Genomic DNA, 23,127 nt, shown 5'->3' on the forward strand with positions numbered 1-23,127 from the left:
AATGTTGCCATTGGATTACTCTTTCAAGCAATACCAGAATGTCTTGTTCTACAAGTTGGTGAACAGGAAACATCAAAGAAAATTTGGGATGCAATAAAGGCACGTAATCTCGGAGCTGATCGAGTTAAAGAAGCCCGTTTTCAAACCTTAATGTCTGAATTTGAAAGAGTGAAGATGAAAGAAACAGATACCATTGATACTCTTGCTGGAAGCTATCAGAGATAGCCTCAAAAGATGTGTCACTTGGACAATCCATTGATGAAGATAAACTGGTAAAGAAGTTTCTCAAAAGTTTACCAAGATCCAAGTATATTCATATCATATCTTCTCTCGAACAAGTCTTAGATTTAAAGAAGACTAGCTATGAAGATATAATTGGAAGATTGAAAGCATATGAAGAGAGAATCCTTGATGAAAAAAACAATGGAGAAACTCAAGGAAAACTCTTGTACAGAAACTCTTACCAACAAAACTCTGCGACAAGAGGAAGAGGTTGTGAAAGAGGTGGTAGAGTAAACAGAGGCCGAGGAAGGGGAGGAAGGTTTAACTCACAAGATAGAACAACAAGTCAGAATGATCAAAACCAAGGGAAAGAAAAGAAGGATAGATCAAACATTATTTGTTACGGATGTGATAAACCAGGACACTTCTCCTATGTATGCCCTGAAAGAATACAAAAGATGGAAGAAGCAAACAAGAATGAAACAAGGGAAGCATATACAACTATTTTCATGCACGAAGTTGTATTCTTAAACGAAGGGAAACTAATACCAAAGAACTACGAATCAAAGGATGGAGAAGAAGGAATCTGGTATTTAGATAACGGAGCCAGCAACCACATGACTGGCAAGAGACACTACTTCTCTGAACTCAATGAGAAAATCAAAGGACATGTGAAGTTTGGGGATGGATATTCTGTAGAAATTGAAGGGAAAGGATCAATCATATTTCAAAAAAAGAACGGAGAACAGAAGCTCGTCACAAACATCTACTTCATACCAAACTTACAAAGCAACATTCTAAATTCAGGACAAGCTACATAAGTTGGATGTGATGTTAGAATGCGACAAGATTATCTAACAGTTCATGACCCAAGTGGAAGACTTTTAGTTAGAGTCTCACGCTCACAGAATAGACTCTACAAGATAAGTCTCATGATTGGAAGGCCAATATGTCTGAATATAAGACTGGAAGATCAGACATGGAAGTGGCACGCAAGGTTAGGACACATAAGTTTCAGAACCTTAAAAACTATGTCTCAGAACAAGATGGTTCGAGGGATACCACAACAAAACAGAGTGGTGGAGAGGAGAAACATGACTCTAATGGAGATGAAAAGAAGTTCTTTAAAGGCTATGCAGGTACCTAATTATCTATGGGGAGAAGCTGTACGACACTCCACATACCTAATAAACAGGATACCTACGAAAGCTCTGAAAGACATGACTCCATATGAAAGTTTGCGAAAGAGAAAACCAAACATAGATCATTTAAGAGTGTTTGGTTGCAAAGCATACGCAAAAGTTGTTTCTGCAACTCTTAAGAAACTAGATGATCGATCTCAGACTCTTGTGCATCTAGGAATTGAGCCTGGATCCAAAGCTTACAGATTATTCAATCCAACAACGAAAAGAGTAATAGTGAGTCGAGATGTGGTATTCGATGAAAAAGCAAACTGGATCTGGAAAGAAACTAATGATGGACCAAGTAGGGATCCAGGAATGTTTCACATGAGATGGGGTCAAGTAATTGATGAAGGCGAAGGACCCATAATCATCAATACCAATGGAAACAATGATGTTAATCAAGAAGAAGAAGAGAATAATGAAAACACTGAGAATAAAGAAGAAGAAGAAGAAGAAGAAGAGATCGATGAAATAACTCAACCCATTCCACTGCGAAAATCAACAAGACAGATACAAAAGCCACAGTATCTGGAGGATTATGTTCTTCAAGCTGCAGAAGAATGTGAGATTATGCTACTTTATGTTAATGATGAACCAAGAAATTTTCAAGAAGCAAAGGTCTCGACTAAATGGACACACGCATGTAGAGAAGAAATTATTTCAATCAACAGAAACAAGACTTGGTTTCTAGTTGATAAGCCGAGTGGGGTAAAAGTGATTGGTCTCAAGTGTATCTTCAACATAAAATGGAATGCTGATGGTACTATCAACAAATACAAAGCGAGGCTTGTAGCTAAAGGGTACGTACAAGAATCAAGCATAGATTTCGATGAAGTCTTCGCACCAGTCGCTAGAATTGAAACAATACGCTTATTGATTGCAGTGGAAGCATCAAACTCATGGGAAATTCACCACTTAGACGTTAAGACGGCGTTCTTACATGGTGAATTGCAAGAAGACGTGTATGTAGAACAACCGGAAGGTTTCGAAGTAAAGGGACAAGAGCATAAAGTTTACAAGTTATCAAAAGCTCTTTATGGTCTAAGACAAGCCCCTCGAGCCCGGAATACAAAGTTAGATCAAATCTTAAAGGGAATGAGATTCATAAAGTGTTTTAAAGAAACTTTTGTATACATAAAAGAAGAAAAGGGGACACTACTAGTAATTGCAGTCTATGTAGATGATCTATTTTTGACTGGAAACTCCCTTAAGGTGATCAATGAGTTAAAGAGAGAAATGTCATCAAAGTTTGAGATGTCAGACCTCGGAAAACTCACTTATTACCTTGGCATAAAAGTCCATCAAGGAGTAGATGGGATTCAGATTAAACAAGAAGCTTATGCAAGGAGAATTCTGAAAGAAGCAGGACTTGAAACTTGTAACCCAACTAAGATACCAATGGAGTTTGAACTGAAAATTTCAAAAGCACAAGACGAGCCTGAGATTGATCCAACAAGTTATAGAAGAAATGTTGGATGCCTAAGATACTTATTACACACAAGACCAGATTTGTCTTTCTCTGTGGGAGTAGCAAGCCGTTATATGCAGAGTCCACGCAAGTCTCATGGTGATGTAATAAAGCAGATATTGAGATATCTAAGAGGAACAATCAGTTGTAGATTGAAGTATGGTCGAGGAGGATCAAAAGGAATTGTTGGGTATAGTGATAGCAGTCATAATATTGACCAAGATGATGGAAAAGGTACAACTGGTCATATATTTTATCTAGGTGAAGCACCTATTACATGGTGTTCACAGAAGCAAGACACTGTAGCCCTCCCATCCTGTGAAGATGAGTTTATGGCCGCAACAGAAGCAGCTAAACAATCAATATGGCTTCAAGAATTATTGGGTGAAATCAAAGGAAGAGAACCTGAAAAAGTTCTCATCAAGATTGATAATAAGTCTGCAATTGTACTCACTAAAAATCCAGTGTTTCATGGGAAGACGAAACACATTCACAAAAGGTATCATTTCATATGAGAATGTATCGAGAAGGAGATCATCAACGTTGAACATATACCAGGAACTGAGCAGAAAGCAGATATATTGACAAAGGCATTAGCTCGGATCAAGTTTGAAGAGATGAGGAAATTAATAGGAGTACAAGATTTTTCACAAGCACAGTTGAAGCTTAAGGGGGAGAATGTTGGATTAACTTAAACATAGAAGTCACTAACAAGCTGGTTAGGACAAGATTAGGAAATTGATGTAATCCTAAGGGAATTAGAAGTCATCTAGTTCTAAGAAAAGCAAAGACATGTAATAAGGTAATAGGACTAGGAAAAGGAATTCATAGTTTTATATATATATGATCACCAAAGTTGTGGTTGATCATATGAGCAAGATTAGAGCTTGTGTTTAGTTTTGATAGATTTTCTAAACATCAATAAAAAGAGTTGTCTTTATATAAACTAGGATTGATCTTGCAGTTGCCATTAGGGTTGTGGTGGGTTTGTCACAGGAGCTGAAAATATATCAATAATCTCAATAGATTAGTAGATTTTTTTTTTAATTGATCGATCTTATTAATTTATCCAGATCTAACAGTATCTATATTATTACTTACTTCGTGTAATGCTCGGTTGGGGTGGGTTTGCAGGAGCTGGAAGTATCGGAGAAGTCGCATTTTTGGTATAAAAAGGAAATAGCTCGTATCGAAAATAGAAGCTCCAAGTAATCACTTTGCCACCTATTCGCCCGCTAAAACGTTTTTGAATATCATTGATTCCCCCACGGAGACATCGATTGCAATTATCAATTGATAAATCAGAAGAGCACTGGGCTAGGCCATAGATTTTATGTGAGGGTGTAACCTTTATGGTTCCATTAGCATACAGATTCTTATCATGCGAAGAATGGGAAGAAGAAGAAAAATCAGAAAACAAAGATATAATAGTAGTAGAAGAAGAGGCAGAAGAAGAAAAAGAAGAAGAGTTAGTAGTAGTAGAAGAAGAAGATGATGATGATGATGAATTAACTTTTGCTAGAAGATCATTCACCAATACATCCAGTTTGGGGTTAAACTCATCAGGATTTGGAACCAACTCTTCACTTGGGAGAGTAAACAATGGTTTGTCTTGCAATATTGAGAAGAATAATTGGTCAGAAAATTGTAAAACAACACGGTCTCTGTATGAAATAGCTGCTTCTTTAGAGGTTGGGCAGAGAAAGGTGATTTCATTAGCTGCTGAAACAACACTTTCTTTACATTCTTGATGTCTAATATAACATCTACACTGATACGTCCCGTACGTGATGTTTGGTCTCCGACCTCTTGTGCTGTTGTAATATCCATTACGGATGGTTCCTTTGTTGAATGAATCCTTTAGAGTTGACAGAAGTTCCTCAAGATTTGCCTCATATGTACTATTAGCGGTAGACAGAACTACTAGATATTATGATAAAAGAGAATTGTATTATTGAATGAGATGATTTATATTGAGAACCCATAAGGTATATATAGCGACACCATAACTTGGTATGCAAGACTAATACTTGTAAATCAATTCATACTAAGTATTTCAAAAGCTAAATATAACTCTAAATACTAAAACTTTCCATATAATATTTGTATACTCTAACACTCTCCCTCAATCTCATGGGGATTGGAAAAACCGTAGGAGATTGGCCATGAAAGTTGTTGATGAAGTGTTGTGCCAATAAACGCCCGAGAAGGACAAGAAGAAGCGCGTCACCATTAAAAAGAATACCGATTCGGAGAACCGTAACTTGCGTGTCACCATAAATTGTTTAGCACTACAGAACCAAGTGAGAGAATGACAACGATGAAGAAAAGGATTTGTTGCGACTATGGAGTTTCGGTGATTGTGATGAGAAGCTGAAGGAAAGGAACATGGCAGTGACAACAAGGAGCTTGGCAGAGATGACAATAACCAGCACAGATTTGGGATGGAACAGAAAAAGGACTTGGAGGTGTTGCTGATTATCGACGGAGTTTGGATTGATTATGATGATCAAAACGGTGATGCTCGGTGGGGCTGTGGTTTGCTGCCATTGACGAGCTCGAGAGATGGAGAAGTTTGAAGCTGGCAGAGAAGGGATACAGTGAGTTTTTTTTTTAGGTCGATAAAACAGCATGGCAGTTATGGAGTTGGGTTCTGAGAAAACAAGGGGAAACAGGACAGGAGAGGACGTGTATGCTAGGCTTGATGGGTAGTGGGCGTGAACTAAGGCTATAGGAAAGAAAGATGGTGAACAAAATTAATTAATTAACAATAAGAAAGGGACAATATGGGGATTGGATTAACACGTTTCGGGAGAGATAAGTGGGTTTGGAGAAGTAGTAGGGCACTATTGAACGAGAAAAATAAAGATCGGGAAGAAAGAAAGAGGAGTGGGGTACTTGAGATGAGATGATGTGATGACAGAAGAAAAGGAAGAAAAGGTTTTGTTGTGTTTAGAGCGAACGGCTGATAGTGGATAGAAAATTAAGGGAGAAAAGGTAGTGAACGGAGTCACGGACAGAGGCTACAAAGATAGACAAAAGAACAAGGACAGATAGGTGTTGGCTACTCTAGTGACGTGATGGAGTAATAACAGGTTGGAATTAAGGGTTTGGTAGTAAAGAAGACGGAGAAGTGATCGATGCACGACTTTGCAGAAGATGAACAGTCGTTGTCTGAGCTGTAGATTTGGAGGTTTGCTCGGACAGGGAAAGAGACTTGGCGCTGTTGGAGGAAGTACTGCTAGGAATGGAGAGGAATGGAGAATATTTCAGGGAGAGTTCATGGTGATGGAAGAGATAGAAGTACTGCCTGTAATGGTGACGATGGAAGAGAAGGCACGGAAGTTGACTGTCTTCGGTGATAGCAAAAGGAAGAACACTCGAGTTTGTAGATGACAGAGACATAATGATGGAAGAGATAATTGGTTATTGGGTAGCTGTTGGTGTAGTGAGACGAGATGGTGAGGATTGGCAGTGAAGACAAGAGTTTGAGAAGGGAGCTGTGGTATGCTGCAAACGATGGACAAGTTTACGGAAGTGATGGAGAATTGTGGTGCTGCGGCTGTTGATGATCAAAGAGAGCCTGGCAGTGATGGAAGGAGCTGAGGGCTTACGATGTAATACTCAGAGAAGATGTTGATGACGCTGTAAGCTCAAGAGAACATGGAGAATGGATGAAGATGGTGTCGGTGAGGAGAACTTCGAGAGAAAACAGGAAAGAAAGGTTTTGTAGATGATAAACCTAAAAAATAAAAACCTAATAAGAAAAACTAATCATATTGCAGCGGAGAAAATATCCAGCGGACGGTAGCATTGAAGGCTACCGCCGCCGGTTAAAAAGGAAAACGAGGTGGGCAACAGGTCCGGATCGAACCCTTTGATACCAAGACCGAACTACTAGATATTATGATAAAAGAGAATTGTATTATTGAATGAGATGATTTATATTGAGAACCCATAAGGTATATATAGTGACACCATAACTTGTTATGCAAGACTAATACTTGTAAATCAATTCATACTAAATATATCAAACGCTAAATATAACTCTAAATACTAAAACTTTCCATATAATATTTGTATACTCTAACAACGGTATAATTACCACCAGAACACGAGTGGTAAACATTTTCCGTATCAGTTTGTGTATTAGCTTTCAATGCATAGCATATCAGAATTGCAGAAAGAATTTTGATAAACATGTCAAAAAAACTACTACTGCGCATATTTGATATTTGTTTCTTGGGTTTTTGATAATCTTTATCATACATCATTTGCAATTTATTTCTTCGGTTAAAGATCATGTTCTTGACTTGGTATAGAGACTTTTGCAGCAGTAACTGTCAATATCAAGGAAATTAGTAAGTGAAGAATGAATATTGAACTGAGACTCTACCCCTTTGACGGGTAAGATAGAGTCATGCATATAAGTTATATTAGGAGTCCAGTGTACTCGTTTAATAGGCTTAAACAGTGGGATGCTTTTGTCTAAGATGACAAATTCTCCATTGCCCCTTTTAGAACGTAATAATTTGGGGTCCCATTCTCGTTCCACTTGCAACAAGTGAGTAGAATTTTGTGAGGCAAAAATGATGAAATAATGTTACGTATATTTTTATTATTATTTTTTGATTAGAAAAGGGCAAGGTGTACATTTCCCGGCTAGCTTGAAGTTCTTAATTTCAGATTTTAAAGTTGCTTTTTTACAATCAAAAAGCATTAAAAAAAAAGTTATTTACAAGAAGTTAATAGGGAGTCTAGTCATTAGCTGGGTACCGACATCCTTTTGAATGACTAACCCTATTCTATGGAAAAAGAAATTTCCAATTTTGATGTCAGAGTCGTGGCTAATAATATAATACTTCATTCTCTTCAAAAAGTCTATAATATCGTCGACGAGTTCACCCAACGTTGAAAAAACTAAGGCGGCGAAACCACATCCATGAGTCCTATATTTATCAAAATACCTGGTAGGTTTCCGAGCGATAGCATTGGACACAAAAAGGAAAAAAAAAGGGCCAAGAAAAAAAGCATGGCGTCATTAGGGGCTACCCTGAAAGAATTAGGGACGATTAAATAAGACAAAATAGGATGAAAATACTTTTATGTCCCTTCAAAATCGGTAATTTACTACATAGTTTTGTCTATCGATTACTAGATTGTCTAAGAATGGGATATTATCGTAATCGGTGGCATACTAACATATCAACTCTACCGATTGTTAAAGTAGAAAAACACAATTTTATCTGTTTTGAAGAAAAAATGAATTTGGGACAACCGTCTATAATCGGTAGAAATAGAACATCATCTAACTACCGATTGTGGTTTCCGACACAACCGTCCAAGGCTTAAGACCATCCAAAACCTAATTTCATTTCATTTTCTTACTTTTCTTTTCAACTTCTTATCCTCTTGTTCTTCCCTTCCGATTGTGGATAGTAAAAACACTATTCCCCCTATTCAAACTTTAATTCAATGTCGTCGTTCATCGCCGAAACAAAAACATCGTCGATTCTTCTATAGAACGATGACTGATATTAATGAACCCTCGAGAGATCGAGAAAAATTAAAGAACAAAGGGATTGCAACTGCCTAACACGACGAAGAACACGAACACGAAGAACATGATGAGGATGACGTCGGTCGTGTAGGTGGTGGTCGTGATTCTGATAATCAAACTCTCTAGGAAATGGACCCAATTAGGTAAGTTTCTATCATTTATGGGTTTATATTGCTTCATTTTGACGAATACATGAAAATTAGTTCTAGGGTTTTCGGTTATTTCCTAGAATCGATAGATAGATCTAAAATTCGATTGTGTACATTTTCTAGGGTTTTTGGTTACTTCGACCAGAATCGGGAGTTAATTTGTATAGATGACTCCCGATTATACATAGCTATTTTTCACTGAACCCAAACATGGACTTAATCGGAAGCTAGTATTTATTCATTCTTACGATTGTAACAGAGTATTAGAACATGTAGGGACACACAAATGGTACCCAGAATCGGAAGTAACCATATATTTTTTGTCTTTCGATTGTATATAATCGTAGGTTAGACAAAGTCAACACACTACCGATTATCAAGTTATTAATCGGAAGCCAAAGGCTAGCAAAATCCTATTCGGGGCTACGTTTTAATCGGAAGCCAAAGGCTATGATAAAATGACACGTATGGTTATATGAATTTTTCCACTAATATTACGACTCACTTTCTTAGGTGAACTCCATTTGATGTTTTGTCAATTAAAAAAACAGATGAACAAGTTCAAGTTTTTGTCCAAATGGTGCGCTGATTGCATAACGGATGGACAACATGTGCCAATTGAGATGATTAAAAAGCATAAGGAGCTAATTGATAATGTTGATAATGAAGAGTATGCAACAGAGTTTGGGGAGAAAGTGACGAAGAATGCACCCAAGAAAAAAGCATCAAAGGCGAAAAAAAGATCTCAGGCTTCTTTAAGCTCTCATGCTGAAGGAAATATTGAGGGAGATGAAGGTGATACGGGTCGTGCGGCTCGTCCAAAGCGTTCTAAAACTCTAGATGACAATACTAAGAAGAAAACTAGGAATTAGGGGATAATTGATAGACGCATTTATGTGTCTATTTTGTTCTTAATGTTCTGTATTGTTAGACTCGATTAAGTACATATTGTGTTATTTTGTGTTCTTGTTGGAAATTTTAGAGAAATAAGCCCTTGCGTCGAAATGGGGTCAAAAAGCAGTGTTTTACACCCCGTAGAAATGTACCGTAGGCACCCCATAAATGCACCGGAAGCGTCCCAGAAATGTCCCGGAGGAACCCAGAAAAATTACTATTTCCACCCCAATTGATATTCGCACCCCAGCACTCTGGATAAGGGGCACCTTCTTCGACAATTTGAATTTGTGTTTTTGGCGGGAAATGAAGTTTTCAACTGGCAGAATTTTGATTGTCAAAATGAATGGGTTAGAGTGCGATTCAATCGCTGAAAATTGGCAAAAAGATGTGATATGGCATGAGGAACACATTATGGGCAGTGGGTTCGATCAGAAGTTGCTGGAAAACGCGTGATGATCCTTGAGCCCAAAACAGAGCACGTGCACTGTAACACGAGCAAAAATGGAGTTCTTGTGTGCATGGAAGAGTCCTACTAGCGTTGGAAGAGTGTTGAGGCGTGGAGAAGATATTTGGGAGCGTGTAGGCTCAAAGTTAATGCGTGCATGGGATTAAAAATGGAAATTTTCGTTATTATTGGCAGCCGAGAATATTTGGACTAAATGGAGAATATATGCAATCAATGGTCGGATTTTTGGCTCCAATTCACTGTAAATACAAGGAAAAACAGTTTGGGAAAGGGTGTCGAGAGTTTGGGGCTTGAGGAGAACTGAGGAGCAAGAAATCACCATGAACAGTAAGCTTCCTGCTGCTGTTTTATGCTGCTGATGAAGATGAAGAACACGAAGAACAGACTCGCAGAAACTGTCGTTCTTCAACAGTGACAACGACAGTGTGTCGTGGGTCGTAGGTATGGGTGTGAGAACCTTAGCGACAACAGCAGTTAGGTTTTATCGTTTATTCTGGACGCCTTTTGTGCGTCGCAGATTACAGTTTCACTCCATTTTCTCTTCTTCTCTTTATTGTAAACACCATTTGAGCCATAATAAAATATTTTGAGTGTGTTTTTATCATGATGAGCTAAACCCAACACTGGGACGACAGAGGAGGCCGAGCTTCATACATGGGTAATTTAATTAATTCTTTTTAAGACTTTTGCATTAAAAATTAATTGAAATATGATTTGATTAAATTGAGTGTTATTTGATTAGATGGGTCATGCTTAGCTTAGGTGATTTGATGTTCCATGCTTAACATTTACAATCAATTTTTTTGAGAATCTACTTTGGCAAAATAAGAGTCCATATAACTTATGTTTTGAGCGATTATTGTCGAGAATAATTCATTGAACCCTATTTTATGAAGATTGGCCGAATCATTAGTCCCAGTACCTCTCACCATTGTTAATATTTTATTGTATATATTTATCTTTTTTATTAAGTCTAAAAAATTATCCTTCACAAATCCGAGAGTTTGAACCTTCATTACTACAACCACAACCCACGAAAAATCAATAATCATTTTGGCGCCGCTGCCGGGGATTTGTGCTTAGGTAGAATTTTTAGGTTTTAATTATTTTTTTTTTACTATTATTTGTTCCTTTTTACGTTTCTTTTTGTGTCTTTGATTTACAGGTTCGAAGTGGAATACTAAGGACTTGGGAACAAAAAGCTTAAAGCTAAAAGCTAAAAGAGAAGAAAAAAAAGACATAATTTTTTTTAGGATTTGTAAATAGGCTTTATTTTTCATAATTTTTGTAATTTTTGGACTTTTTATTTGGACTTTATTCTGGACAATTGGACTTCATTCTTTTTTTTAACCCTACGGAAGGGTATTATTAAAAAAAAAAATTAAACTGTTTGCAGGGAAGGACGACGATTACTATATCGTCTCGGCCCCTCGGGTTCGTACATGACATAGGAGTCGCGGCCCGAGTCGACTTCAACGGTTCATCCCCCGTCTGGTACGGGAGGTAAGTCCATCGAAACACTCGCGAATCTCCTGTCAGCGGGTTTACGGTATTCCTTAAGGTGATTCATTGATTGAGGACGAATTTGGACTGTTTTTAAATTCCTAGTAAAGGGCAAGGCCTGGCAAATACAAGATAAGGGTTTGGATTTCGTCACCGCTCCTTTCTTGCCTGCCTTAGGAAAACGAAACCTAACGCGAACCCAAGCCTAAAATTTGGAATAGAACGAGACCGATAGGGTAACGAGCTTAATAGGAAACTCGTTCGAAAAATATGGGTTGCTCTTTAAGCACACTCCAAAGTTCATGATGGTTTCTGTGAGTTGAATGCGTGACTGCGCCTCCTTGTGATAGCGGTGAGGCCTTGGGTATCAAAGCTCCACTGAGATTCCGTCGCCTCAATTCAACTTACTTTGACTCGGATTGATTCCAGAGGGGTTTGCTCAAATTGCAACGAATTCCCTTTCGAAAGATAGAAGCTGGTCTAGAAACAATCTAAGTGGAGCCATCATGCTTTTTGTTTGCTAGAAATCTTTAGGTTTGTTTTGGTGGAGTCGAGTCGGCCTTGTTTGTGGTTGTGTAGAATTCCCTTGCAATTAAGAATGTCGAACTGGTATGATAGAAGCCAAAATAATGAGTATCGACCTGAAGTTGAATATGGACATCATCAGTTTTATGACCATGGTGGGAATAGTAGTTGGGAACGCCAACCTTTTCAAGGTTATGGTTCATACCATAGTGAGCCCAATTACTATCCACACACGAATTGGTCTTACGAGCAAGAAAATCAGGAATATTATAGTACTAGTCATGCGTTTTTGGAAAATTACTTAAAAACTAGTCCTGATTATGACATTTCTAAACATGTTCAATCTCTAGAAGAAACCTACCAACAAGTTCGAAGGGAGTATGAACGTGCAGTTAGTTCAAGAGAAGAGAGTACACAACGGTCTAAGATATTCAATGAGACTTGTGAACGTATAAGTGTTACCCTCAGTGAAATTCAAGTACGTTTAGAGGAAGAAAATGAACAGTTAGCTAATGCTGCTCGAAATAATATAAATTTCCAAAATAGTGTTTCCAATTTTACCCTTGATATCAATAGTGAATATTTTCCTAATTTAGAGGACGAGGTTAGAATAAAAGACACTACTTATTTATATAAGGTTCAATCATCTTCGTACTATGATGATGAGGATAGCAGTAATGAAGAATCTGAAATATGTAGGCATAGTGATCAGAAGTCTAGTAATCCAATTGAGTTGTATAGTGATTATATTATTTCTAGTTCAAATCCAAATAATTTTTATGATTATTCACCTATTCAAAAGGACGAGGATTTGATTAGGGATACCACCGTTTTAGACGATGTAGTTTTTCCTTTTGATTACGAAGCCGATAGTGGTTTAGAGGAACGGGTTCATTTCGAAAATACTGTTTTAGAGTCTAGCGACTTAGAAACAATAGTCTTGGAAGAAGAAGATAGACCCGTAGAGATGAGTGAAGATGCACTACCTGATAATAACTTAGAATAATCTCTTGAATATTTTAAGGACTCTGAAGATACGGAAATTCAAGAAATAATTAGAGGTCTATCTAGAGATACTGAAAACTCTAAGTTTGGGGGTGATTATCACTTTCCTAGTGCCTTACCTTTAACTCTCAGAAAGTCCCCACACTTAGGACTTGATATTTGTGCCTCGACCATTTTACAAGATTACCTTCATACTCGTTTTCCCGAGCCTAATGATGTCCATGAAGGAGTTCAGTTATTAGAAACCCATCCTCTGGTTGATGTGGTTTTCCCAGGCTATGATACCCAGATTGACTTTGTTTTCCCACCAAATAATTTTCTTCCAACTGTGGGAACGTTTATATTCCAAATGTGTCGAATATTAAGTTGTGAGACTAAACCTAAATGCTTTAGGAAATTAGAATCGACACATTTGCTTAAGAATGACCACTACTCTCATTGTGGTCAATTATGTAAGTCAAATCTTATTGACTTAGAGGATCCTCAGTTATTTAGGTTATTATTGTGCGCTTCTAAGATCATATTTGAGTTTTTCCAGACTCTAGGACTTAATGATTCGGATCCCACCTATGAAGAAACGCAGCCAATGAAAATTTTCTATTTAGACCCTTTCATAGAACCTGAACCTGAACCACAATTAGATATAAACTTCTTAATCAGGAAACTAGGTAACGGCATGCTATTCTTGTCCATTTTCTTGGTTCACTGCAGTTTCCTATGGTCAGCTCTATTTGGTTTTGAAGACCCACAGTTATTTCGACTGTTACTTTATGGTTCGAGATGACAAATCCTTTTCTAAGTCTGGATGAAGACTTTAAACTTAGCACTTCTTGGGAGGTATCCCATGCTCATGCAACACGGTAATATCTTTCCTTAACTCTTTCTCTTCAAATGGTAACAATTTCTCCTTGTTCATGCTTTTAGTTTCATCTTTAGAACATTGAGGACAATGTTAGATTTAAGTTTGGGGGTATGGGAGAAAATTTTTAGTTGCACTTTTGAAACTTCTAGCGTCACATGGTATCTGGTTAGCTAAGTTTACATATTGTTTCTCACCGAAAAGATAGAAATTGGAATGCTAGGGATAACAACTTATTGAGACATTAGAGAAAAAGACATTGAGATCTTTGAAATTCAGGAGAGAACTTGTTCCTTTTAGAGGATAACCGTGATGGACCTAACCATCCATGATGGAAAGGCAAGTAGGTCAGGAAATGCCAGAAAGACAAAGCAACCTCACAATGTAATCATAGTTACTGGATTACGACTCTCTCTAAGTAGAAACTTATCATCATCAACAGACAGAGCGAGATCAAAATCTATGAAGAAAGTTGAAGACGTTTAAGGTTTAGAAGCAACAATAGAAAAGAATAATTCAAAAATCAAAGTTGAAGACTTAGTTACAAGAAGTTATAAGAGAAAATGATATAAGTTGTTGGAATTCATGATACCAAGACATCACAAGTTGCGAAGATCCAAGTTCTAAAGTCCTTCTCTCATGGCCATGTAAATTTTTGTCTCGTAATTTTTTTTGTTTTCAAAAAATAAATAAAATAAATAAATAAAGAAAATGAAAAAAGAAAAATGAAAAAAAAAAATTGAAACATCATTACGTTCTTTTTGATTCAATAAGGCCATAGGGAAGAAGAAATTTATAAGTCAAGCAAGAAACCGAAGAGAAGAGTTAATTGTCAAGGTTCTATGAGGTTCGAGAGTTTATCATCAACAGTTGAAGACCGAAGAAGGAGTTGTTTCTACTGAGCACTTTGAGAGAGTCGAAGAAAGATGCATTTTGGTTGCTTTGTTAGTCTGCTTTCAATCTGGCACAAGATCTTTCTAGCACTGGTTTAACTCATCACACGTAATCATTCCAGCTATGTAGCAGATGTCCCTCTCATTTTTATCTCTCTCCTAATCTTATCCAGCTGTAAAGCAGCGGACGCATCTTACAATGTTTATCTAGCTATGTAGCGGATATCTCTTTATCTAGCAGTAGTGTGGATGTGTCTCCCCTTTTCATCAGTTAGCTTTAGAGCTGACACCTTTAATTTCTCTGGCATTCTAGTTACTTGGAGTTAGGTTGAGAATATGTATGTCCTCATAGCTCTTTGTATACTTGTGACCAATTAGGAGTAAAGGTTTTGTGGGTAAACCTCTGGTAAACCTTCCCGAGATTAACTCGGTCACTATTTTATTTTGTAGTTTTGATTTGCTCGGGACTAGCAAATAATAAGTTTGGGGGTATTTGATAGACGCATTTATGTGTCTATTTTGTTCTCAATGTTTTGTATTGTTAGACTCGATTAAGTACTTATTGTGTTATTTTGTGTTCTTGTAGGAAATTTTAGAGAAATAAGCCCTTGTGGCGAAATGGGGTCAAAAAGCAGTGTTTTACACCCCGGAGAAATGTACCGTAGGCACCCCAGAAATGCACCGGAAGCGTCCCAGAAATGTCCCGGAGGAACCCAGAAAAATTACTATTTCCACCCCAATTGATATTCGCACCCCAGCACTCTGGATAAGGGGCACCTTCTTCGACAATTTGAATTTGTGTTTTTGGCGGGAAATGAAGTTTTCAACTGGCAGAATTTTGATTGTCAAAATGAATGGGTTAGAGTGTGATTCAATCGCTGAAAATTGGCAGAAAGATGTGATATGGCATGAGGAACACATTATGGGCAGTGGGTTCGATCAGAAGTGGCTGGAAAACGCGTGATGATCCTTGAGCCCAAAACAGAGGACGTGCACTGTAACACGAGAAAAAATGGAGTTCTTGTGTGCATGTAAGAGTCCTACTAGCGTTGGAAGAGTGTTGAGGCGTGGAGAAGACATTTGGGAGGGTGCAGGATCAAAGTTAACGCGTGCATGGGATTTAAAATGGAAATTTCGTTATTATAGGTAGCCGAGAATATTTGGATTAAATGGAGAATATATGCAATCAATGGTCGGATTTTTGGCTCCAATTCACTATAAATACAAGGAAAAACAGTTTGGGAAAGGGTGTCGAGAGTTTTGGGATTGAGGAGAACTGAGGAGCAAGAAATCACCATGAGCCATAATAAAATATTTTGAGTGTGTTTTTATCATGATGAGCTAAACCCAACACTGGGACGACGGAGGAGGCCAGCTTCATACATGGGTAATTTAATTAATTCTTTTTAAGACTTTTGCATTAAAAATTAATTGAAATATGATTTGATTAAATTGGGTGTTATTTGATTAGATGGGTCATGCTTAGCTTAGGTGATTTGATGTTCCATGCTTAACATTTACAATCAATTTTTTTGAGAATCTACTTTGGCAAAATAAGAGTCCATATAACTTATGTTTTGAACGATTATTGTCGAGAATAATTCATTAAGCCCTATTTTATGAAGATTGGCCGAATCGTTAGTCCCAGTACCTCTCACCATTGTTAATATTTTATTGTTTATATTTATCTTTTTTATTAAGTCTAAAAAATTATCCTTCACAAATCCGAGAGTTTGAACCTTCATTACTACAACCACAACCCACGAAAAATCAATAATCAATAATGTGTTGTTCGATGTTATGGATTATGTGGTTTAAACAGTTTCTTTTGGATTATGGTGTTTGTTTTAACAGTTTCTTTTGGATTATGGTGTTTTAAATACTTGTTTTGGATTATACGTTCTTAAGTTTATGGGTTATGAATGTATTTTGAGTTATGATTGTCCGAAACTGCTGAAGTTTCACCATAATCGGAGGTTATAAATCAACCTTACCTACCGATTCTGGTAAATTTTTAAAATATTGTGAGATATGTTCAGAATCGGTAGTCAATGAGGATAACATTAACTACCGGTTTTGGTAAATTCTCAAAATATTGTGAGATATGTTTAGAATCGGTAGTAATGTTATCCTCATTGACTACCGATTCTGGTGATTTTTCGAAATAATCAGAGATATGTTAAGAATCGGTAGTAATATTATCGACATTAACTACCGATTATAGTGGCTTCATTTTTATTGTTCTTCTGAATCAAAACACCCTTATAATTGGACACAATATTTTATCATTATCTTCCAATTGACGTGAGTTTTACAATCGATAGATTAGCTGAACTTTAACACCTTCCGATTGTAGGTTAGTTCCCAAATTCGAAAAATTTGAGATTTTTACAAATATCGATTTTGGGGCAACTCCATAATCAGGATATATGGTAACTAACTAAGTTCCGATTGTAGGTTAGTTCCCATACTCGAAACATTTGAGATTTTTACAAATATCGATTTTGGGGCAACTCCATAATCGGGAGACATGGTAACTAACTAACTTCCGATTATATGGTAGATCCCAAATTCGAAAAATTTGAGATTTTTACAAATATCGATTTTGGAGCAACTCCATAATCGGGTGACAGGGTAACTAACTAACTTCCGATTGTATGGTAGTTCCCAAATTCTAAAAATTTGAGGTTTTTACAAATGTCGATTTTGGGGCAACTCCATAATCGGTAGACTAGGTGAACTCCATAACTTCCGGTTGTAGGTTATTTCAAAATAACAAAACTTTAAATCTACATATGCACATATTACCCTCCGATTATCCTAACATCTACCGATTATAGAACTACCGATTACAATTGTATCTACAGATCATAGAGAGTATAATTGCCATTTCGAAAAATCACCGATAAGGGATGACTTAATTTTAGGTTTGGGTGATCTTTTTTGTCTTTTTGTGTCGCCCCTAATTCTTTCATGGTCGCTTCTAATGACGCCAGAAAAAAAAAAAAAGAAATGAAAATATAAATAATTTGACATCTGACTCGACATTGGCCCACTTCCGGCCTAACAAGTAAGTGGCCTGCCATACGAACTTAAGTCACCTGGCCCAAGAAACAGTCTTTGGTTGGGACTAGAATCTAGAACGAACTGTTTAATTGAAACGGTGAAACCTCCTCGAGCAAAAGGCCTCCCGTGTTTCCTTTCAGAAGTGAAATTCCAAACCCTAGTCTGAAGAATGGATTTACAGGAAAAAAACAACGGGAGCGCGAACTAAATCGATAGCAAGGTATGTTGATTTCATCCATTGTTTTATGATTCTCGTTATTTATTAGTGGATCTGGTTGAATACCAAGATCCTAGCTAGCGGATTTTGTTTCTTTTTTTCTGTCCTGTCAAATGCTTGGCCACTAGATGGTTGTATAAATGCGACAGAGAAAAGATTCTTAGTAACAATTGAAAACTCAACGCATCCCCTATTTTCTAAAAAAGAAAAGAAAATGCAGATGGTGTTAAAGTTGCTGAAAGAGTCAGAGTAGTAGTTATTGACAGTGTGAACAATCTGTGGCATTTTGTTTCTTTCAGCTAAAACTTCATGAAAGCATAATAATGCAATTTGATACATGTCATCATTTCGTTTGTTAAATTACCTCGATAAATATGAGTTGAGGAACACTAGGTGGGCGATTGTTTGGGCTGTAAATTCTAAATATTCTTATATGGGGCATCAATGATAAAAAATGCTAAATAATCACAATTTTTTTTGCTTTCTTAGAAATTCTGCACTTGAACTAAAAGTTGTTTGTCGCTAAATGGGTGTAGAAATGTGGCGGTTTAATTAAACTAGTTCGTCTCTTCGTGATGAGCGAAACTACTTCTTTTCTGTTTATCACTCAAAAAGTTTTTTAAAGTTAGAAACAAAAATGACTAACTTGATGGAAATCAAGGACAGAGAGAGAGCAAAGAGGAAGAGAGACAGCAACGTGCTTTACATGCTCCTGAGAAACGGGCCGGAAATTACAACCATGATACAATGACCAACAAACAATCCTACAGACTAGGACAAGAAGCCACTTCTAATGCATGACTCATAAAATAGTCATTACCACTTACTATACCAATAACTCCAACATAACTCGAACTTTTTCTTAATTTTCGTGGTCGGTGAAACTAATTTTGAGGAACGTGGAAGCTCTACATTCCAAAACAATATCCAGCTTCGTAAAGGCGGAATATCAATGGTAGAGATTCCAACTTTTCCAAGAGCCAAGGTCATTAGTCAGGTTCCAAAGGACTTTTATGTCATTTTAACCAGTTTCGCAATCGTAGTTTAACCCTGGGGGTAAGGTGAAATGAACCCTGGGAGTATCTTCTATTAGTCTCAAAATTCATGCGCCAAGTCTTGTAGCTTTCTATTACACGGGTGATGTTGCAAAAGAATATGTCTTGTCCAGTTTTCTTACACTTGCAGAAGCAGTTGTTGACTTATCTAATGCAAGGTATGTAAGGACAGGTCTTGAAGCATTCAAACAGTTTTTTGGAGCTCTTGCACATGTAAAATGTCTAACCGTCAAGAATCCACCCTTGCAGGTATTCATGGTTGTTGCTATCTTTAGATTAATGTCTTCTTCTGTAATTTAATTTGGCACCTTGAAACTGACTTATTTGTTGCTACTCCCTTGTAATGAATAGGTTAACAATCTGTTGATGAATTCGCCAGTATATCACAATATTGAACGGTTGAGAATAACTCGAGGTGTGAACTCTGATGTAGCAGTAATTGCGTTTCTCAAAGTAACTCCTAATCTGGAGTCGCTCATATTTCAAAAAGGTAAGTGTACAGAGCTTTGAATCTAGCATACCTTCATCATTGGATAAGTAACGTAAATAATTATCTATCATTTATTGTCATTTTCAGGCTTATATTGATATAGTTGATCATGGTAGTGAAGACAATGGTTGGACATCACTTGATCTGGTGGATACTGGATGCTTGTTTCGACGCCTTAAATCAGTTTGCTTAAGCCATGTTTTGGGGGCGCAAGGGAGATTAGCTGTGTGAAAGTAATTTTGAAGAATGCAAAAGTTTTGGAATCGTTGACTATCTATCATTATAATTTAAGACGCATTTCAAATTTGACAGAACAAGAACTTATGCTGCAGATAAATAGTTTTCCAAGAGCCTCGCCAAGTTGCACATTTAAATTATTCCCTTTTGGAAATCAAGTTTAAGACTTCACAAACGCAGCAGGGAAGGAATTCTGAAATTCCAGAATCAGTAAGGTAATTACATCCCTTGTTATGCTGCTACAGAAACTTTAGGAATGTGAAGGCATTGTTGAGTGGACAAATGACAAATACACATTTTTAGTTGTAATATTCCGGAAGTACTATCCAGAATTTTTTCCACAGGTACATGTCGCTCATCTTGCGTTTTTCGAGGCAGAATATTGTAGAAAGAATTCTAGAAATCCGGAACGAAAGTCATGTATTATATGATCATTAAGTAATTGTTGCACAACTTGCACTTAAAAGTCTAGTCCAAATGACATTATATACCAAGGAAAAAGAATGATCGGTCTTTTACAGTTGCAGCCCTTGTTAAGAGGCGTAGACCTACAAGAGGCTTAGAGCAACTGCAGTGGTGCGATCAAGATCAAAGACCAAAGACTAAAAAAGAACGATCAAATATGAGTTTAGTCCGTGATGTTACACTAGGATGGAAGATTAAATTTGGTCAGGATCACATATAATGTTCGCCCCATCACAAGGATCACATATAATGTCTGCCCCATTTGGTCAGGATCACATATAATGTCCACCCCATCACAAGAATCACATATAATGTCCTCCCCATCACAAGGATCATTTTATATGTTCGTCCTATCACAGGATCACTTTATACGTTAGCCCCATCACAGGATCATTTTATACGTTCGCTCGACTATATTTGGGTTTGGTCTTGGTCCCAGACCAAATATTTTCTGGGATTTGTTTTGGTCCAGCTTTTACTCGATAGTCTGTCCCGCTGTGTCTCGTTTCTTGACCAAATATATAGATTTGATCGTCCATTGTGGATGCTCCTAGACCTACAGTTGGAGGGTTTTGTCTAAGATGAGAATACTGTATCTTCATTGCGCCTTCGGTATGTACCACAGGTAACAAGTGATTAAAATTCAGGAAGAGAAAAATGAAGAGATAATATTACATATTTTGTAGCTTGCGACTAAATTCCGGAATCCTGAATCATGTTCAGTATTTAATATTTTCTTCTAGCCCAACAGAGCCACATGTGCACCTTGTAAAACTAGTCGTAACCATGTTGGCGGGATGTAAAAATCTAAAGTAAAGGTACTTGATTCTAACGCTTGTGCTATTTGTTTTGAACATTATCAAGTGTATTTGCTTCAGTCCACTGATAATCTTTCCGTTCTAACTTGAAACAATTGATCATGGAAAATGATGAGATGGGGGGTCTTATGCCCCAAACTGCCTCCCCCCTAAGATTTAATAACCAGCCCGAAATTGGTATTCTCTATGATGCTTGCTAAGTGACGATATAAATGGCCAGAGTAGGTTGAAGTAGTTGTAGGTCTTCAAAGTAATGGTAGTCCATTGAGGTTGTAAAATAATACACATGATAGATTCATGGCAAAATAATCCCTACAACTAAACATCTGTTCTTGACCTCCCAAATTCTGCTAATACAGTGTCGTTATCGGGAGAATAAATTAAAGGCGGTATTACTGCTTGGTTAAGGCTAACCCCTATGGGCTAGATTGGAGTGCTAGACTGGCCAAAAAGTGTTGCAAATCAAAAAATAAGTGTTGGAAAAAAGTTGACAGTGATAGTTGATAGTTCTCTCTCCTACCAGGTGCTCGCAGTCCAACTATCAGCGATACTGAAACGCTGAACCGTTCGGCGCTCAAAAAGTGATCTAAACGCTGAACCATTCAACGCTGGGAGAAAATTTTCTGATCTAACGGCTGAGATTTAAAGCGCCGAACGGTTCGGCGTTATATAATGGTCCCGCTACTAATCTAGCTGACAGATTAGCCATCCCATAGGACTTAGAAGGTTGCTCATGCTTACGTGGATGGTCAATCTAGCAGCTAGATATCTAGCCCATAGGACTAAACATTATAGTGATGTATTAAGAATGTGAACTAAATGTTCTCTCAATAAAATGGAATGGATTGTTAACAGTTCTTCATTTAATATGCATTCCCACTGAATAGTTATTAGTCGATCTTTCCACTGAATATGCATTTCCTTTATTACTGAAAACAACATCAAATATTTTGGCGGTCAAGCTATGTAATATTTTGCTGGGTTACACTTACACACATGACAAATACATTCGTGGAAAATAGTCCAAATAAATAAAAACATGACCGCCCCTCCTAATACAGAGTCACATAGGGTAAAATGTTGTCATAGAAATTACTGCTCACAGTGATAGTCCCTTGAGAAGGGATGTTAAAATTGGATTAAATGGCAAAGTGTCCCAAAATGGATCCCAAGACTGTGAAAATGTCCCGGATGTTAGGGAAAAGATTAAAATGCTTCATTCCGTTAGAGAGAGTTAAGTAGTGGAAATTGCTCTTCAGGGTACATTGTTCATAATTCAGGATTCGGTGTTTAAAATTCAGGATTTGGGGTTCAAGATTTAGGATTCAGGTGGTGGTAGTGGTGGTGCGGTAGTGGCAGCGATGGTGATAGTGGAGGTGGTAGTGGCGGTGATGGTGGTGGTCGCAGCGATGGTTATAGTGGCGGTGGCGGTGGTGGTGGTGGTGGAGGAGGCGGTGGCGGTGGCGGTGGTGTTGGTGGTGGTTGTTCTAGTGGTAGTGGTGGGGCTGGTGGTGGTAATGGTGGCAGTGGTGGTGGCAGCGATGGTGGTTGGTGGTTGTTCGTTTGGCGGTGGCGGATTGGGGCGTTTTGATTAAGAAGGATGAAAATGGAATTTCGAAACTCCATTGACCGGTCAAGACGCCCATTTTTGATCAAAATGCCCAAAACTAACAAAATGTGGCATTTTAATCTTTTCCCTAATATCCGGGACATTTTCACAATCTTGGGATCCATTTTGGGACATTTTGGCACTTAACCCGTTAAAATTTTGTCGTACTCCAATGTTTAATCTGTCAGTTTTTGAAATATCCTACCGATCTTCAGCCACAGTGAACCTTACTATGTTATCGTGCAGTGAATTGGCTCAAAACCTGGCTTATCTGATGAGGCTGGTTCTTTTGCAATATCGTAGTTAAGCATGAGATACACTTCAGCATGGTTGGCCTATCTATGTGCTGCTCTATTCTGGACTCGTAATAGCTCAAAATGATAGCAATTAGAGTAAGTATTTCTTTAATTGTTATTTTTTTTCCCATTGACTCGATAAA

At 37.5% G+C, this 23,127-nt stretch overlaps 1 long non-coding RNA gene across 1 annotated transcript; it reads left to right on the forward strand.

Annotated features, from left to right (window-relative positions):
* Positions 1–17,923: 17,923 nt before the first annotated feature.
* On the forward strand, positions 17,924–20,065 carry LOC113309713. Its single transcript, XR_003340716.1, has 4 exons — positions 17,924–18,017; positions 19,242–19,318; positions 19,421–19,559; positions 19,647–20,065. It is a non-coding gene; the product is annotated as an uncharacterized LOC113309713 (long non-coding RNA).
* Positions 20,066–23,127: the final 3,062 nt, after the last annotated feature.

The sequence above is a fragment of the Papaver somniferum genome, chromosome 9 (assembly GCF_003573695.1).
Source record: "Papaver somniferum cultivar HN1 chromosome 9, ASM357369v1, whole genome shotgun sequence".
NCBI lineage: Eukaryota > Viridiplantae > Streptophyta > Magnoliopsida > Ranunculales > Papaveraceae > Papaver > Papaver somniferum.